Raw genomic sequence first — 15,260 nt, 5'->3', positions numbered from 1 at the left:
ATTCTGCGAAGGGGCAGAGGGATTGGTGTAACATCGAGACACGGAGGCAGAGCGACAGGAGGCAAAGCACTACATTGCATTCCAGAGCACAAACGGGAATGTGTAAACGCCTTAACTCAAGGCTTCCCAAACTGTGTTTCTCAGAACCTGTCGGATTATACCAAACTATAATCTCATAAAGGCAGGGACATTGGCTAATTTTATTCTCTGATATAGGACCAGTGGCCAGCACAGAGCCAAAAACATACTATCACAGTATGTGCTTACCACCTGCTTGCCGGATGAATGAAAAATTATGTTCGGAAAAAGCTCAGTTAAACAAGGTAAAGCTGGTTTCTTGTGTGCATTTCTCAGAGACTTTACTACGTGAACAGACGTTGTGAATCACGTAGAATGCAGCATTTCCCAATCTTATTTGATCATAGAACTCTTTATATTTCCCTTTAACCTTAATAACATCTCCCAGAGTTGTAATATTCTATAAAATAGTTTGAGAAACATCTTAAGCTTATATAATTTAAGTCATTTTTGCCATCATAAAATACAATTACCTTATTCTTTATACACAAGGTAATTAAAAAGCCAACTAATTTGATTCATATCTACTATGCAGCTGTTTTCTCCCAGCATCCCACATCTTCAAATCATTTGTCACCAGGCAGGGCCACAATCTCTCCATCTCCTAAGCAAGTGTCTTGCCTGGTTTCTCCACTCTGCTCCCTGCTCTAATTAGTCTGCTCTGCAAATCCTTCCGCCTCTTCTTCCACTATCCTTTCTCTCCACATCCCTAGTCTTATGAACTTTCTTAAAACTGCTTTAATTACTCCCTTTCTCCTTTTACAATCAACTCAACAAAGTTTCAATCTCATCATGTACAATATCATCCCACCTCTGAAGTATTTTTAAAAGCACTTCTCCCTTTAATAATAAAGGCTGTTCCTTCTTTTGCAGTCTCCACATTAGACCCTCCTTAGGGTCATTCCTTAATTTTAAGTAAATATAATCATGTCAAATCCCATCAGGGTTCCCTCTTTCCTTCCTACCACTTATTTCTAAGTGCTTAAGCAAGTAAACACATGGGCATTTTCATATCTCCGTGCCTTTGTTTGAGTTGTTATCTCTGCCTGGAAGAACACCTGTTGAAATCTTATTCATTTTTTAAGGTTCAGATTACAGGTAATCTCTTTATGAAGTCTCCCTTGCTTTCCGCTCCCACCACTTAACTACTACTCCCCAGGCAATTGTGCAACTTACCACAGACATATAAAGTTAGTTGTATATATGAATGCAGAGATGACAGAATTGGGAGAGAAGACACAGAACCAGGTGAGTCCATCAAGGACAATGACCAAGAGGGTGGTGGTGGCAAAAGGAAAGACCAGGAGGGTGTTTGCATGAATGGCGTGAACGCTAAAGACGGGGTTTTTCATGACCCGCAAGTAGCAAAGGGAAGCCAGGAGAAGGCCACAGCAGACAGAGCTACAGAGAAGGGAATTTTCTCACTCTGTGAAAAGGCTGGGGATGTGGGAGGGTTGATTCACAATGGAACAATGCCTTCAGAGGGCACTTGGAAAGATTTGGAAGGAAGCCAGCAGAAGGATGGAAGTTTAGGATCACAGGGAAGTTGAGAGTACATAAGAAGATAGCTGATCAGAAAGATTGAGAGCCAAGGAAACTAGGGATAAGAATCAAAGCTTTGACCAAAGCTGGCCAAGATCCCAGATGGTGTCAGAGGCCAGATGAGTTAGACATTCAACATTTTTCAATCAGTATGTAAAAGTCAGTTGATGAGTAATTTTTCTAACTTCTATGAAGAACAGATTTCTCTAATGCTCATGACACAATCCTTATCCTTATGTGTGAGTTGTGCCATGGGGTGGGGGGGAGTTAGGGTGGAGGGAGTAGTAAGGAGGGGCTGGGTGTGGTATTTCCTTTCACTAGGGCAGCGCTCACAGACCTAAAAGAGAAGAAACAAGCTGAACAACGCCTCCAGGAACATTGCAGGCAACAGCAGGCACCAAGGCTCAAGGAGTGGGCTCATCCAAAGGTAGAAAGAGAATGGCAATGGGGAATTCAAGATAAAAATAGCCATTTTCTGAAAAGACTGTATATTAGGCTCTTTCTATTGCAAATAACTAGATTAAAACAGACGACAACAACAAAAGGAATGTATTTGTTCACATGACTGAGAAGTTCTGAAAGGCTTCAGACACACCTGAATCTTGTGCTTTCACCACTCACACAGGCCTCATTCAGTCTCTCCTACTTCAAACAGCTTTCTCCATGTAGCCAGACAAGATGGGCACCAGGAGCTTCATGTTACATCACCCTAGCAGCAAAAATATCCCAGAGGAAAAGAATACCTCTTTTCCTAAACTGGAGCAGGACAGGATCCTGATTGAGTGAGCCTGGGTGATGTGCTAACCTCGGAACCAATCACTTGGTCACATGGAAGCACTTCTCAAATTGGCCAGAGCTGAATCACATGACCACCCCTGGGGTTAGTGTATACCCTACCCAAACCCCATGAACTGGGGACCAAAAAGTTCCCCAAAGGAAGGAAGTCCAGGCAAACAAATAATAAGTCCACTACAGTGTGATCACTTGTCAGTCAGGTTCCAGATATCAAAAGAGAAGCTCAGTCCTGCTATTTAAAGTACAGAAGGGCTTTGAAGTCAGACAGAACTGGTTTTAAATTTCAAACTTTGACACTAACTAGCTGTGTGACCTCAGATAAATTATTTAATTTCTCAGTGCCTCGGTTTCCTCCTTGTAAAATGGTGATAATAGTATGTCTCCTAGAGACATTAGGAAAGATTAAATGAAAGAATGCACTTAAATTGCTAAGCACAATGCCTGACACAAAGTGATCAATAAATGGTAGCTATAATTAGTAATCACAATGGTAATGACTATTTTTCTTTAGAGCAAGGGTACCACATGAAGGGTGAGCTGTAACTCAGTGAAAGAGAGTGATGTCAGCACTTAGATAAATCAGCCTTGGGTCAAGTTCATTAAGGGCAACTGAGTACACAATACAGGGGCCTGAGTGAACACCAAGATAACAATTTAAATCAATCAATGAGTTAAACATCTATTGTGTGCCAGGATACAATTATGAATAAGACATATGGCTCCAAGGTAAACTACCATGGAGAGTCATTATGGCTTTGTGACATTACATGAGGGGGAGGAGAGGCTGACTAAAGTTGTTTCATTACTTTCAACCACAGGCAGTGGGAATAAAGACAGTGCAAATGAATGGTCTCCCTGTGTCACTGCCCTTAGCTTGCCATGGTAGAAGACGGTTCGCTCTACCCACATGTCTCCTCAGTGTTTATCTGTCTAGACCGAAGCACTGGCTGATAAATATGCTTGCTTTTCTTTAAGTTCCTTATATCTTTTAGGTACACTGATGAAACTATCTTAGATGCTGAACCATCATGAAAATGGGTAAGATAGCATTTCTGATTTATTTGTAATGATGGCTAAGATTCAGTGAGCATTTAGTGAGCATCTTTTATTAAGCACTTATAATAATATCTGAATCTTGTTCTTGAGTAGAACACTGGAATGTCCATCTGAATAGACAGATGGATTCTTCTTTCCTAAATGCCTTCTTTACCACTTCCCCGCCATTCTGCACAGATTTGAGACTAGCGGTTTGGCTCTTTAGTGTCCCAACAGGTTCGTGTTGACTGTGAACTTGGAATTTACACTATGTACTCTCTGTCATATTGTTTATTTTTTAAAATAATAATTAGGCTAGTTTACTCACATTTATATCCTGAGAAATGTATATCTATGCTTAACATTTTTTATATCTTTGTCCTATCTTCCTATGACTGATTTGTAAAAACACTTTTCCCAACCTTCCAACTCAATTTATTTAACAGTCTTTGTGTGGAGTCTTCTCAAAAACACTTTGAAAATCATAGTTTATTCCTAGCTTCCATAATTATTTAATGTGCTTTAAAAACTCATTAGTGAATTCGTTAAACACAATTCCCCCTTACAAAGAAGTAGCCTTCCCCTCAAAAGTTTACATTTGCTTAACAACTGTTAAATCCACTTTCCCAACACATACATACTCAAGAATTTATTTTCAATTCTACTTGTTACATAAAGTCCAGAAAAAATTCTATAGACACTATAGTACATGTACTCTCTGATTCTCAGCAAGCCATTATCTTTTATAAGATTCCCTTTCCTCATCTATAAAATAGGCGTAATATAGATGTCCTTTGCCAAACAGAGCAACCCATCTCATTATTCATGTTATTCATGAATGTGTACAGAACACTCTAAAAAAGGCTCAAAGTCTTTTATAAGCATTAGGCCATGAATCTTTCTGAAGTGGACTGTTAATTATGTGTCATTATGCTTTAATAGATGGAAAACCTGAGGCATGGGAACATAACATAAGTTAATAAATGACAGAAATCTAGCCCAGGCTCCAAATATTAGACAGAAAGATGTCAGGAGGAAAATCTGAATAAGAATTCACTCTGCTCTAATTCTTTATCAAAAACAACATTAATGCAAAATTCCCTAATGTTACTGGTTGCCCTACCCCTCCCATTTCCTCATGCAGTCCAGGAATGGGGAAATGGGTGGGAGGAATGGAGTTCCCTACAGAACTAGAATGTCCTCAACCCAGCTTACAGGAAGGTTCATGAACCATAGACCAGGTACTGAGGTCAAATGTAGTTTCATAGACAGCATAACAACCTTTCCACCTTCTGTTACTGATCCCTGGACATTTTTCCTACCTGACATCCAACTAAGTGAAATGAGGCTATAGACATGATGAACAAGAACGCAGCCTCTGCAAATGGACCTGTCAGGTTATTCTGGCTTTACTATCTGACTGACAACTGAGTACAAAGCATGGCCTCCATAGCTCCAGCTAAACCTTCTATCTCCACACAAAGGAGATACTGTTGACCCAGAAAGTCAAAAAGGCAGATAATGGAAATTTTATATAACTTTATATAGCTAGTGAGCTTTTTCAAATTGTTATTTTGTGTCCTTCTGACAATAATCAACAGAAGCTAGATATCCTTAATCCCAGAGTGGTATTTTGAGAAATATATCCCAAGGAAATAATCTCCAAAAAGGATAAAAAAAGTATACAACATGATTTACTATAAAAGGTGGAGGGGCAGGGTGAGAAACAACCCCAAATGTCCAACAATTAGAAAGTGGTTCAAAATACCATTGTATATTAACATGACAGACTATCACATAGCTATTAAAAATGATAATTACTCCTACAAGAAAATGCCTATATGAAATGTTACCCAAAGAACATTATGCCTGAACTAATTATAACTTCATAAATAATGACATATATATAAATAGTATAGAATGTGGAGCTACATAAACAGTTGTACACATACTCCTTAGGTTAATTATTTTCTAAAAAGTTGATAAAGATTTTTGAAAAGTCAAATGATGAAAAGATGGCTAAGAGAGGGTTCACCAAGATTCTCTCTGGAATGGTTTTGGAGTCATTTTTAATTTTTTCTTTGCAAGCTTCGATATTGTTTACATTTTTTAATGATGACTATATAAAACTCCATAAAAATGATAAATTTTTTTTAATGATGGAAGGGCGAGTCCACAGATCAAACTGAGAATTCCATAATCTCAGTGGTATCTAGAGATCTCTCCTTCGTCTGGGGAAGGTAGGAGGATGTGTCACCAGCTCTGAGCCCAGAAATCTCTTTCAGCTACAACTCTAGAACCTATGAACAAAAATTCTTTAATGCAATGCTTCTAGAACTGGTTGAAATATGTGACAATTTATCCAGTTGACAATCCTTAAAAATGTTTTAAAAGCATTCATACCTAAATTTCCATATCTAATAGCATTTATAACTCAGTTAAATTGTATTTCTGTTTCTCTGCATGGTTAAAAGATCAAGCTTTGTTATCACTCGAAGCACTGGAACAAAAAAGAAAGCCAAACGCTTTCTATGAAACAAAACACCATCAATGGTAAAGACTAACTTTACTGCATATTTAAATTATATTTGCAGAAAAACAAATCTTGAAATCACACCTTTTTAGGGGGAAAAAAGCCACATTTTCAGGGCAATCATGTGAAGGTCCCACAAGCTGTGGTTGAAACATAATATTGGAGGATATATGGGAACTTGAGAGTTTCTGAGGAAATAGTAACAGAGAGACATTGTTGGAACTCTATTCAGGATAAAGAAAGAAGTTAAAATTTTTTCCTGTTACATCAAGGTAGATCTTCACAAAATTTAAAGAAAAGGGAGTAGGACATTTGACAGAACATTCTATGTTACAAGTAGATTGGTAGGTAGGTAGGTAGGTAGGTAGGTAGGTAGGTAGATAGATAGATATCTGAAATCCAAAGAGATATTCCTCCTTCAGAAACATAAAACTCATCAGACTAAAAAACCTAATTAGTACATACTTACCTCCCTCCTCCAAAAGCCATTCTTCTTAGCCATGAAAACCAAGACAATCACAACGCTATGCTCAGAAGAAATATATGGGTGGGAAAATATAATGATAATGATAATAATAACAACAACAACAAATGTCCTTTCAAGAATGTTTACAATGAAGAATATTTCTAAATAACATGAGAAACATTATACTTGGGAAAACTTAAATTGAATGCTCTATGCTTCCAGTCTATAGAGCCAAAGTGAAAGTCTAATCAAGAATTTAAAGCATTTAGGCTACTGGATACAACCTGGATAATTGTGACCAAATATCTTTTTTTTTCTTAACTCCAAAGTGTCCACAATTATCTGGAAAATTAATTCAGTATATTGATCAAGTATATAGTAAGCACTGTGTTCTTCCCTAGGAGAGTTTACAATCCAGCTGAGAAGACAAAAAGAACTTATATGAAGTATTTTTCACATTAGAGAAAAACTATACTGCATAGAAAGAGGCTGCAATGGCTTCGGAGTCTTTATTTAGCAAAAAGAAGAATGCCTGTGCAAGCACAGAGGGAAGAAGGAGCACTGCAGGTATTCACAATGGCCAAGCTTTCATTCATAATGACACCTAGTGGGTTCCAACTGAGTGTTTTCTAACCATCTTATCCTTCACTATCATCCTCCAGAGAGCACGTCACTACTGCACCTGCTGCACTGTAACAATGGCCAGCACTGGTGTTTTCTGTACTCCCAATGCAGAGCCACTATCACAGGAGTAGAGAGCTTTGCCTTTTCTGCAAAGATAAGTGGTTTGGGAACAATGCTCTTCCTACTTCAGTGGAAGCTGACTCATCATTCCTCTGTGTGTACATATGCCATGTTGATGTTGTCAAGCTACTAGGAGAATGCTGGAAGTCACAGTGCATTGAGAAATGACTCAACTGGTAAAACAGGGTTGGGAAAGCTGTGAAGAACCACAAGGGGCAGGGTAGGTCAGTCATCTTTGCTCAGCCCAGCCAGAAACAGGAACTTGGTGCACATTCCAAGAAGAGTAATAGCTTTGAAATGAGAAGAAAGCACACTGCTGGTGGTAAGGCAGTTGTGTGATAGATAAGCTAGCCTCCAGAAGGAAATAATAACTTCCATTAGGTCCACATGACCACCAATGACACCAAGCCCACCTTCTAGATTAAAATATTAGACTTACAGAGGCTGAGCTTCGCTAAAAGGTAAGACTGTCAGAGTCCAACGTGACAGACTGAGTCCTCCTAGACAAAGCGAATTTGAGAAATAGGAAGAAGGGCTCTATGACCAGTAAACTCTACTCAAACTAGGGATAGAAAGAGGTTTTTCTATGACAATTGTGATCAATTGGTAGTGGATACTCAGAGTGGTATAAGAAGGAATCTGAGGTCCAAACTGGGCTTGATGAGAGAATATGCCCAGACTGGTCGGAAAATATTTATCATTGGTAAAGGCAGGGAAAATGGCAGCACAGTGCCACGGCTGAACCACGCTGGTCTTTCAGCAGAGGTTGGTTAATAAATCTACATTCCAGACACCAATGGGAGATTGAACAAACCTTCTACTTCCTCTCCCTCATGAAAGCCCAATAAAATAACAATAAAGGGATATTTTTTCTTTACTGTAAAAACCTATAGAGATGGGGAGAATGAGAGAAGAGACGAAAGTTAAAACATTATGGTGGAGGGAAGGGAAGCCGAGAAACAACGTGATTCATACCACAGAATCTCCAAAATGCTAAATATTTAAAGACAATTGGACCCTCTATGGGGTGAGGGGTGGACTAAAACAAAGAAGATTGAAAGCCTCTTTAAAAAGCAGTTGGATCTCACGGATCCCTTCAGCTCCTCTGAGCAGTTAAAGTGACTGGCCCTTCCCTGCTTCAGCAAAAACAACTGAAATTTCTTCCCCACCTTTTTCCCCAGAGAGGGTGAAAAAAGAAAGGGTCTCTGGATTGGGGTACATGAGGCGCAGCTCAAGTGTTTTACTGAAACACCGTGGAGGGGTTACATGAACATGCAGATGCTGAGACTTCCAGCCTTCTCTTCCACCTATTTCCTAGATCACTGGCGGCCAGGCTCTCCCCCATTCTCCAGGAAAAAGACTGGAAGAGCCTTTTCTGAGGACTCTCATCAGCCCAAGACAGAAGGACATCAGCGGTTCCCCAAATAACAGACCCAGCCAGATCACCCTACAGTGAAGTTCCCAGTCTATAAACCTATGCACATCTTCAGCTTTTTTAGCCCCCACTCAAATGTGAGCAGACAACCAAGGGTGTTAGAGACACAAGAAAAGTCTCTGACATGAAGGAGAGAACTAAACAAATAAACAGACGAAAGAAACTTGGGGAAACTGAGTCTGTGCAGGAAGGAAAACGCTTTCAAAAAAAATAAACTCCTCAGAGAAATAACAGAAGACACTGAAACTATAAAACAAAAGCAAGAAAGAACTAGATACACCACACACACATAAATATATACGTAAATATCAGAGAACAAAAAGAGCTTTTAATTTAAAACGTTAAAAATATGATTATACTCATAAAAAACTCAGTCAAGGAGTAGATGATAAAATTGAGAAACTCTCCCCAAAAGTAGAACCAAGAAATAGAGACAGATATTATGAAAGAAAAGGTAAGAAAAGTAGGAGCCCAGTCTAAAATATCTTATATCTAAACAATAAGTGCTTCCAAAAGAGACATCACAGATAATAGAGAGGAGGAACTTACTAATAAAATAAATCAAGAAAATCTCCCAAACTAAAGTATGTCAGTTTCCAGATTCAGAGTCCAGCACAAGGGATGAAAGCAGACCGATATCAAGGCCTAGCATCATGAAATTTCAGGACTATGAAGGCCAAGAGAAAATTCTATAAAATCAAGGAAGAACTCAGTAGGTTTATAACCTGTACACAGGTTATAAACAAAAATTGAGGAATCAGAACAGTTCTGAATTTTTCAATGGCAACACCAAAAGCTGGAAGGCAATGGAAAATTGCCTCCAAAATTTCCATACTACAATTCTATGCTCAGCCAAACTATCAACTGTAAGTGGAAAATAGACATTTTTAGGCATTCGTTGTCTCAAAAAAATAGACACCCCCATGTATCTTTGCCAAGAAGCTCCTTGAGGCTGTACTCTACCAAAACAAGGGTGTCTACCAAGACAGGGGAAGACATGTGCTACAGGTAACAGGAGACCCAAAACAGAAGAGAAATGATGAGGATTCCCAGGATGATGACAAAGGGAGGTCTTTAGGGTGACGACTATGCCCCATGACTAGAGGGCAACCAGGAGGCTTGCGGATAGCTTCTTCCAGAAAACGAAGTTGACAGAATACCTGATGCACCTGAGGAGAGATTTAGAAAACTGGCCAAGAGTTTTGGGTTGAATTAATAATGAGTACATTAAAAAAACAAACAAACAAACAAACAAACAAAAAACTAAGCATATGAACAAACAAAGCAATTATTAACTACAAGGAAAACAAAAAGTTGTGCTTGGCTTAGCTATGAATATTGAATTACTATTTAACTGTTGTGAGAATGGGAGAATAAGGAAGCTGTGGTTCTGTTGAGGGTTAGAGGTAAAAAGAGAGCTGCCAAGTCACTGTCTTTCACATCATCTTCCAGTCATCTCCATGATTTGTGTTATGGGAAGTCAACAAACAGATAATGCTCCAAACTGAAAAACTCAAGCACCAACTACACACAATAAATACCAAAATAACCAGCTCAAAGAATGAAAAGTGGTTGTTTCTGAAGAGAGAGAAATATAACTAGAATAAAAGTTTAAAACTATAAAACAGAACAAAACAAAAGACACATTGGTTTCTATGCCCACATATTTTACGTTTATTTGCTTTTTCTTTGTTTCCCTAATAATTATTTGTTTGGGAAAATTCCATGCTTGTTTCCTCTAAACCAAAGAAAATGTAATTTTCCACATCTAGACCACAGTAGCTGAGCTCTGAGTTCTGAGCAGTCAAACATGGTGGTAAAGTTGAAGTTACAATCTAGTCAATGGAAGGACTTGTTGAACTAGGGCAGAAACAAAAAGGCAAGCTCAGGTTGAGGCAAATTTGGAGATGAATGCAACAACTAAGCCTCTCTCCTCTGGTGTTCTTTCCAACAAAGCTATTCTCATGGCATAATCACATGGTGCAGGGTAATTTTACAGTTGCCAGTAACCATGGACCAATTTCACTCCTTTCTCACAGACTCAAATGCCCAACTTGTGACCCTAATCCAACCAAGGCAGCTGGCCCCTAGAGCAGTTGATTTGGATTCAACTTGAGTTATTCACTTTGCCTGTATAGACCAGATAAGAGGAGAGCATAGTAAGGTATCTGAAGTAAGTGAAACTGTCATCGACATTTACTAAACATCTACCAGGAACCCAGATCCAGGCTGAGAGTGAACATGCCTGTTCAACTGTGTGAACCAAGCCCCCTGCCATGAACAATAAGGTGACTCTCCCTAGAGGTGAGAATCCTGGGAGTGGTGGAGCGGGGTGAAAGCCAAGAAACTGGAAGAGCTGGGGTGGGGAGGGGAGGCACCAACTGGGTCAACCTGGAGAAACCTGTAGGCAGAGGTACACTTGGAGGCCCAGGCCCAGATTCCCAGCACTCTGGATGCCCAGAGGAAGGCGGGGAGACCAACAATTTTTCCCCAAGCATAAAAGTGACCAGATATTGCCCACAAGCCCTCACTGTCACAGGCCAACTTCAGGGAACTAAAGTCACTGTTCTCTGGGTTTTACCATGATACGATAAAGCATAACCCCTGCCCTTGAGTAGAACTAGCTGCTGAGAAAACATAATGACTATCTTGATCTTGATACAGAATATACATTAGCATTCTATACTCTTTCCTATTTGACAAGATGTGAAAATTTTAGTTCAAGGACTTATCTGGGGCAAAGGTATTGCCAACTAGAGCACGGCACTGATTTGCATGTGTTTACAACACTCGCCCTATACAATTCCACAAATCAACGTACATATCCTTGTAAGAGTCAAGATCATTAGCATACTGCAGTAAGCATCATGAGTTGGCAAGAGTAGTTAATATTGGTCAGATTAACTGGTGCATATGGAATGTATAGGTCTTTCCTAGATACTGAAAATGTAACTAAACTAAAAAATATCTTCAAATACATAATGAGAAAATTATGCACTTTTCTTTTCTTCATATAAATCATAACATTCCATACTACATTTGATTCTTGCCGACTAAGGAGGCTACTAGTGTCACAAATTAACCTGTTAAATCCTAAACTTATTTGGGCAACCTACTGGTTTGTAGGGGTTGTTTTTTCCTCCCCAGAGCTTTAAGGGAAAATCATCTGGAAGAGAGTAAATTCTCAGAATTTCCTAAGAGGAAAAATGGGCGCTCACTGGAAAAATACAGTGTATATGCTCAAAATGTAGCTATTTTGGAACCTTCAAACCCACTTAGCCACCAGCCATCCTGTTGTTCCAAGTTAACATCGAGATCAACTCTTCTAATTGAACATGCTAGTTTCCAACCAAATGCAGTAGATGAAACTATTTCCAAACTTGAATTTAGGATTCGAGAAAAAGTGCACACTCCTGGGTCAAAGCCCTAACTGTTCTGATACATGAATTCGCCGTACCCGTTTCCAGGATTCAAATACAATTTCCCAATTTAAAAAAAAAAAAAATGAGGTTGGTGGGGTGAGGCACTCAGGCACGTGCAACTGTGGAATGTCTGCGTGGATTCTGCCAACTTTCAATCAAGCCAGCGCTGCTGCCCAAGTAGAGAGGAGGAATCTACCCACCCTGCTGCGCAGCTGGAAAGTGAACACAATGCTGAACTTGCCGCGGAGCAGCCGCAGCCCCGAGACCCAAGGGGAAAAGTGGCGGGCGCGCCTCCGAGAGGCCAGCGCCGGAGCACGGGAGGCAGAGAAGCGGCGGCCGTCCGAACCGCGCGGCCACGCCGGGACGCGCACCTGTCCCTCCTCCTCGGACCCGAGGAGGGGACGCGGTCCCTCACTGGCGTAGCGCGCAGCGCTCAGCGCTCAGCGCTCATCCAGACGCAGAAGAGGAGAAAAATCCTTCTTCGTTCCACGAGGATCAGTCTCTAGTTAATCTCTGAGCAGGTGGAAGCCACCTCTCACGACGCGCATTCCTGTCCCGACCCTTCTGCGCCCGAAGTCCCGCAGCCCCCGAGGTGCCCTTGTCGGCCTACGGCTCCCTTACCTGGCTGGAGCGCGCGAGCTGCGCGGAGCCGGAGAGAATGCGAAGTCCGACCCGCGCCGCGGAGTCCAGAACTCGGCGCCCGCCAGCCCCGCCCGCGATCATCCCGCCCGCCTTGTCCCCCTATCGCTCCGCCCCGTCCCCGGATCGCTCCGCCCCGCTCACGAAGGCTGGAGGCGACCGGTTCCCAGTACCGTGTCACGATTTTGAGACAAGAGGCCTGAGTGGATCAGATGCGCGTCCCGGCTCCTGCAGCTGAACTGGAGTCCCAGGGAAGTCGCAAGACCGTCCCTTGGGTTTCCGAAGGCCACTCTGGGCCTCGTAGGCCCCGGCTCACTACGCCGGGAGAACCGCCCCGCGAGGGCTCGAACTTGCCTGGCCTGGGAGAACTCGGAGCAGTGCCACCTGCGGGTGACAGGGGACTCTGTTGGAACTGGGGACCACACCTCCTCTTCCGCTATGTGGTGGGGGGCCAGGCGACTGCCACGGTGCAGTGGAGCGAAGCAACGAGTTTTACCGAAAAAGTCTTTTCAGTGTCGTACCTAAGGCAGCTGAGCACATCTGATACACTTAGAGGGTCACGTGTACTCATATTACTCTATTAATACTTCATTCGAACTCACCGAAGAGTATAAATCAGTACTTATGTAAGACTTACAATCTGCCAAGCACTGTGTAGGTACTTTATATGTATTATCATTCTATAAAGTATGTGTTCACAGAATCCCTCCTTTTTCACATGTGGTGAAAGTGAGGCATAGAGAAGTTAAATAACCTACCTAATGTCAGCCAGCTGGTAACTTGAAAAGCTGGGTTTCCAATCCAGGTAATCTTCCTCTGGAGTCTGTGCCATAAACCACTGCTATCGTGACTCTCTCAAATTCGAGTGTCCACCATGTCCCATGAACTGTTACTTGCTAAGTAACAGGGCTCTACCCTCAAGGAGTCTTATTCTGGTGTGAGGAGAAAGACAGTAAGTAATCAGTAAGCAAATAAAAATGGAACCATTACTTATGTGAGAAGTATCTTGACTAAAATAAAGCTGGTTGATGGAATTGAGAGTGGTGGAGAGGGAGGCTACTTTAGATCTGGCGGTGTGGAGTCTTCCCTGAGGAGGTTGGCAGTGGAGCTCAGAGCTGAATGATAAAACTGGCAATCAACCTGAAGATGAAGGTAATGGCAAGTGCATTAATAATCATCATACCTCGTGCTCATTTGGGACTTAATGATGCCTTCCTATATTCTCTCCTTTAATCATACAATAACCCTGAGAAGTCTACTGAAATTCCATTCTACAGAAAAAAAGAAATTTAAGTGTCACAGAGGTTTAACAGCTTGCTTAAAGTCATACAGTTAATTAGAAAAAGCAGAGGAATGGGAAGAGGGCACAGATTTGAACCAAGACCTTCTGACTCCAAATCCTCTTTCATTCCGGTGAGGGCCCTAAGTATAATAACTTGCCCTCAGGATGAATCTAATAAAGTTTCTCTTTTGTGATCCACTGGCTCCTCCCAGCCCCAGGCTCTCCTGCCTCTTAGCGCATTCAGATACTCAAGTTGGCTGGTTAACATAATTCATCCCAGGGTAGGTGTTCTCTGAGGAAACAGAGGTCAGGAACCTTCTGAAATTGTATGCAAAAAAGTGTGTATGTGTGTTGGGGGGGGGGGTATAGTTATGTAATTATGGTAATAAAGTTGGTTTCCTCCCAAGAAAAATAGTCTTATACATAGATGTATGTGAGAAGACTTAGAACTTTCATCAAATTGAATGATCCCCAAAAGAACTGTTCTAGGGGTTAACTGATATTGTAGTGACTAGAACTGATCTCTAACTCACTTTGCCTATGGTAGCTAGGTGACTCTAGTGGCTCATATTTCTGACTTAATGGAAATGAGACTCTCAAAGTTTATGAAGTTTGATTGAAAGGGAAGCAAATACTTAATAAAGTTTAAAAGTAAAAGAGAGGAGAATGTCTATGTCCCTCTTAGTTCTCAAGAAAACCAGAGAGTACTGATCCATAAACAAAACATCTAGTTCAACATAATTCTTTATCAGTGGTAACTGGGGTAGTTTCCATAACGTTACATTGTTTCCTTAAGAAAGCATTCATTACATTATTAATCAAATAGTTTAAGTAGGTGGTAGCCACAGGTATATCATCCCTAAAGCATGTAGAGAAGAGTACTGGCAATTGTTCTCAGCAGGATGTTGTTGAAAAGAGAGACAGAGACAGAGAGAGACTATTAGAGGATTTCAGCTACACTGATGAAAAGGTGTAAATCTGAACTCAGGATGTGGTAGGCTAAAAAAAAGTTCAAATCTTTATTATTTCTTCTGTGAAAAGTTCAGTAGCTCTTATAGAACACAAAGTTTAAGCCTCTATAACTCAAACTTTTACATTGGGCACCCGTCAAAAGAAGGAATCTGGTGGTGGGCTTATAACGATTTCTCCCTCTTTCTCCAAGGAGAAGATTCAAACAATATTACCATTGCCTTCTTTGTTTTAATAAAACTGACATACAGAAAAAAAGGCATTTATGACTTCTTAGAGACAGGGACTCCCTTCTTAGAAGACATCCCCATGGCGTCTAT

The 15,260-nt window shown here is 40.9% G+C and overlaps 1 protein-coding gene across 3 annotated transcripts in view; it reads right to left on the bottom strand.

The window, feature by feature from the left end:
- The window catches only part of TEC (tec protein tyrosine kinase), a 120,172-nt gene extending 107,083 nt beyond the window's left edge, over positions 1-13,089 (bottom strand). The window contains exon 1 of one of the 3 annotated variants that reach the window (XM_016128158.2): positions 12,863-13,089. The gene's annotated coding sequence lies outside the window, so the exon portion shown is untranslated. Of the gene's footprint in view, positions 1-12,671; positions 12,748-12,862 lie in introns of those variants that run through there. The other 2 variants (XM_016128156.2, XM_036227955.1) reach the window with 2 other exon arrangements.
- Positions 13,090-15,260: the final 2,171 nt, after the last annotated feature.

The sequence above is a fragment of the Rousettus aegyptiacus genome, unplaced genomic scaffold, assembly GCF_014176215.1.
Source record: "Rousettus aegyptiacus isolate mRouAeg1 unplaced genomic scaffold, mRouAeg1.p scaffold_m13_p_10, whole genome shotgun sequence".
Lineage (NCBI taxonomy): Eukaryota > Metazoa > Chordata > Mammalia > Chiroptera > Pteropodidae > Rousettus > Rousettus aegyptiacus.
The sequence above is the reverse complement of the archived record's forward strand: the minus strand, read 5'-3'. Positions and strand labels throughout refer to the sequence as shown.